The sequence below is a fragment of the Cornus florida genome, unplaced genomic scaffold (genome assembly GCF_030987335.1).
Source record: "Cornus florida cultivar Cherokee Brave unplaced genomic scaffold, ASM3098733v1 CherokeeBrave_3.0.0_Hap2_scaffold_272, whole genome shotgun sequence".
Taxonomy (NCBI): domain Eukaryota; kingdom Viridiplantae; phylum Streptophyta; class Magnoliopsida; order Cornales; family Cornaceae; genus Cornus; species Cornus florida.
In genome coordinates, this window is record NW_026775774.1 from 10001 (window position 1) to 15000 (window position 5000).

A 5000-nucleotide genomic window follows, 5' to 3' on the forward strand; every position below is an offset into this window, starting at 1 on the left:
GAGTTAGCAACCCGAAAAGGGTGTGTAGATACAATCAGAATCAAAAAAAATAAATAAAGAGATTATACGAGGCAGTGGCAATCAAAGCATTCAACTAGCAAAACAAGAAATCTAAAAAAAAATTCTAATTTTAATTTTAAAAGACTTCTTGTATCAAAGCGAATCCAACGAACCCATCATTTGAGTGAAGTAAAGTAAAAAAACAAACCTATGGAACGGAGATAAATAGATCCACTTATCACGATGAATTATATTTGTTCGATACACTGTTGTCAATATGAATGTTGAGAAAAGAATACAGTGGAAAAATAAACAAACTTCAAATGAAATTTGAATAATATTAAAATAAAAAAGAAGTATTTGTGTTGGATTGGCACTCCATAGATAACCTACATCGATACAAACAAAAAAGTGTAGATGTAAGAATAAATAAGGAAAAAATAGAAAAAAATATTAGGTTTATTCAATCAATAATGTATTTAATCAATATTAAGTGAAATAGGCAAACTTTATTCCTTGTTTGTTAGTGGAGTTCCAACGAAAACCAACCAATTGAGGGGAATGCTAGAATTTTATATTTCCAGGATCCATAAAATAAGGTTTTGCCGTTATAGAACATGGGATTCTATGGGAGCAATGATAAAGATAAATTAGGTATGAATAGAACAAGAGAAAGGGGAAATAAAAAAATAGTAGAGAAAATTATACAAAACTATATACAAGTCACCACTCCCTCCCTTATTTTTTTTTATTCCTTAATGAATTGAATTTTTTTTAATTAGAACGAAGTTCCTTAAAAACCTCCGCCTTCTTTAAAATATCATGAACAGTTCCTGTAGGTTGAGCGCCTTTTTCAAGGAAGTATAGAATAGCAGGAACATTTAAATAAGTTTGATTCTTTATCGGATCATAAAAACCCACTTTCCGAAGATCTCTTCCCTCTCTTCGGGATCGAACATCAATTGCAACGATTCGATAGACGGCTCATTGGGATAGATGTAGATGAACAATACCCCCCCCTAGAAACGTATAGGAAGTTTTCTCCTCGTACGGCTCAAGAAAAAATGATTCGAAGTGATTTCGATGTATCGAATTATAATATAGAATTCTAATGGCAAATGGATCCATAAAATCATCAAATCAATTAGGCTATGATTTAAGCCCTTTTTTCTTCTTCTCTTCCTTACTGAAAAAGAAAAAAATCATTTGTACTCATAACTCAAGTTGGATAACTCCCCAATAGCTCAAAGAAAAATCTTTAGGCATTTATTTCATTTATTGAGTGGTCTCTAACCCCCTTTTTTGTTTGTCTCATTTAAAAACAATTTAAATTCTTCATTCTGATCCAGTTATTGAGACAACTCAAACGGCGTTTCCTTGTTCTGGGGATCCTTTATCTTTGTTTTGAATCATTAGGTTTAGACATTACTTCGGCGATCCTTAATCCTTTCAAAACGGCAGCAACATACCCTTTTTGTGATTTCTTTCTATCAAAGAATCATATGAACGGTGGATTCCCGCGCGATACACCTTGGATCGAAAGAGTTTTATCAATTCCAACAATTTTCTTTTTCCTTTTTGGGCGGAAACTTGCTCGAATTGGATTCTTTCGATTTCTATTTCTATATCGAAGATATACTTACGAAGTTGTTCCAATTTATTGATTAGCATTAACCCTAGATCCCTGCCCCCGAGAAATGAATCAATACTTTCTGCTCGAGCTCCACCATGTACTATTTACATTACAACCCAACAAAAAGGAGGGGTTCTAGTGGAACAGAACAAATGATGTCGAGCCAGGAGCACCTTCATTCCTATATAAAATGATGGATGTAAGAATCCACAACGGATCGTGTCTTTCAAGTCGCACGTTGCTTTCTACCACATCGTTTCAAACGAAGTTTTACCATAACATTCCTCTAAATTGGAACCGGTATGGAAATGATTCAATATTCAATTATGGAATCATGAATAGTCATTGGTTCAGTCGGTCCATAGTAATCTAGATTTTTCTCTTCTATATAGATGGGTAGATATTTTTTTGAAGGAATCTCAACAAAAATGCAACTTAACTCCATATTTGATTGTATGAATACAACATTTTTTTATAAAAAAAAAACATAAATAAGACGAAAAAATAAGTTTTTTTTAATTTGCATCTTCAAGTGACTCAATAGGATAGATTTATCAATCTTACGCTTCTTCAAGTACCAAAGATTCAACTCCTCCGGAATCATTAAAAATGGTTTAAAAATAGTTATAATTGAAAAAGTTTCCCACTTTGACACATTATTTGAATCCAATTTTACAGTAAGGGCTGCATTTGATCACCACAAGATAGATAAATTTCTGTTTCATTTCGAATTGAATCATCAATGATTTCAAGCGCGGATAGATAGATCAAACAAAAAATCCAATTTCTTTTTTTTGAGATGGATAAAAAAGACTTATGTAAGGGAAGATTTAAGTCCTTATTCTTTCATCTGAGTGATAAAATCAGAATCGAACGAATAGGGGGTTTCATATCTATCAGATAGACTGAACAATTGTCACTAATTTTTTCATAAAAATCGAAAGGCCGTTGTCACTGAAATAGAACGATAACAATACATATAAGCTAAACATTTCCTCATTTTATATGCATTTTTATATTTTGTTTGACTTGAAGTGTAGTAGTAGTAATCTTTCTGTAATCTTGCCATAAAATAAAGTGAATAAAATGGCTGAATCGGCCCGGTCTGAATATCTATTTACAATTATTCATTATAGCCAAAAAAGAAATACCTAAAAACTGGGTTCAAAGAAAATCCCCCAGTTACATATGTAACTTGATTGTTTGTTAATGAGATTCGGGCAAACACAGATATTGAAATTCATATCTTCCGTTACTAATTAACTCCTATCTACTCCCCCAATTCTAGGAGGATGATGAGTCATAAATAAAAAAAGCAGCTGATAAAATAGGATGCTAACTATCTTGTATAGGTCCAAAACCAAACAAGTCCGGATTAAGTCCTTGCTCCTATTTTTTATTCTATCCTAACCCAGTCTTAAGAAACTTAATCCCATTGATTGAATTCAATTAGTACCAAGAACTCCCTCTTGTTTAGAATTCAAGAGATCCTTAGAATTCGGAGATTTACAGAGAATTAATAACCGGGGCCCTCTCATTGAAAGGATAGAGAATAAGAGATAGGGAATATAGGAGCTTTTCTTTCGCATTTCAATTCAAAATGCATCATTGAAAATTCAATTCGATACGGGCGTAAGGTTTTTCGAAGTAACCAGCTTCCTTCAATATGAAGGGACTGAGCATATGATGAAAAGACCGCCCAACTTTTTTGAATTCAAACTCTTGTGATCTATATTCCCATTTTACCCGGATTACAGATAGATTCAGTTATATTTGCGTGTCATTTAAACTCGATTCCAGTTTGTGAAAAAAAAAGATATGATTCAGAGAAGAATCATTAAAAATAAGAAACAAGAATCACATTCGACCCAATATTAGATCTTTAAACAGAAAGTTTTTCAAAAACACAATCTTTATTCTAATAGAATGGATATGCTCTGGGACGGAAGGATTCGAACCTCCGAATAGCGGGACCAAAACCCGTTGCCTTACCACTTGGCCACGCCCCATTTCGATTTATATTCGACACTAATAAAGACTAATATTGGTATTGATTGTTCGTCAATTCCAGCCCAAATATCTCTAAAATAAATTAGATTGTTGCTAGGATTTTAACACGTGTAGATATAGAATTAAACTGAATTTATTGATCATTACATATAATTCAATTAAGATATTGTATGAAAGTATGATTTCTTCTATTCTCCTTTGAGAAATGGAGGATTTTTGATTGGGTGAGTTCAAAGAAAAAGAAAGATTTTTTGGTCTACCTTATTTTACTTTATTTTTCTTTATATCAATAACTCAAGCAAAATGCAATTATCTCCAAGAACAAAATGTCTGTTATGCTTAATATCTTTAGTTTGATCTGTATCTGTCTTAATTCTGCCCTTTATTCGAGTAGTTTTTTCATCGCCAAATTGCCCGAGTCCTATGCTTTTTTGAATCCAATCGTGAATGTTATGCCAGTCATACCTGTGCTCTTCTTTCTCTTAGCCTTTGTTTGGCAAGCTGCTGTAAGTTTTCGATGAGATCTTTTTTAATACTATCCTAGAAAATTCATGATTTATTCGAGGAAAAAATTCTAACAATTGATAAGATCAGATAAGTCTTACAATATGAACCCTCGATTCAAACATTGAAATTCTTGGAAAGCTGCGATAAATCTGGATCATCCCATTTCCCCATTATGACCTTTTTCCAGCGAAAGGCCCTAATAGGCTTAAGGTTCCCCACAATATCGAATTGTAGGTATGAAAGAAAATTTTTGTAATAAAAGACTCTTATTACAAATGACTTTGAATTTCTGAATATTCTTTTCTATTTGTAGAAAGTACTTCATTTCTTGGGGTCAAAATAGGATATGTGGTATAAAAATGGAGGATCTATTCTCTTTTTTTCCAAAAAATGATTTGGAGATTGTGTAATGCTTACTCTTAAACTCTTTGTTTACACAGTAGTGATATTCTTTGTTTCTCTTTTCATCTTTGGATTCCTATCTAATGATCCGGGACGTAATCCTGGACGTGAAGAATAAAAGAAAAAGGCTTTTCGTTTTCCTTACTTGATTTTTCAAATTTATTAGGATTTTATCTATTCCACGTTTAACCAAGGGTTGGGGAAATTTGAAAGATAAAGCAAATATCAAGTCATCAACGGAAAGAGAGGGATTCGAACCCTCGGTACGAATAACTCGTACAACGGATTAGCAATCCGACGCTTTAGTCCACTCAGCCATCTCTCCCAATTGAAAAAAAAAAAGATAATTAATTACTATGTTACATTACACATAATGTATAAAGTAAGGTACATTACACATAAAGTAGTAAAAGTCTTTCTTTCTCTCTCTCTTTTCTCTCCCCTTATC

The 5000-nt window shown here is 32.7% G+C and overlaps 1 non-coding gene and 1 pseudogene across 1 annotated transcript; both read right to left on the reverse strand.

Moving 5' to 3' along the window:
- LOC132290815 (maturase K-like) overlaps window positions 1-373 on the reverse strand; it is a 2011-nt pseudogene extending 1638 nt beyond the window's left edge.
- Window positions 374-4789: 4416 nt separating this feature from the next.
- On the reverse strand, window positions 4790-4877 carry TRNAS-GCU (transfer RNA serine (anticodon GCU)). Its single transcript has one exon. It is a non-coding gene; the product is annotated as a tRNA-Ser (tRNA).
- Between the last annotated feature and the right edge of the window lie 123 nt (window positions 4878-5000).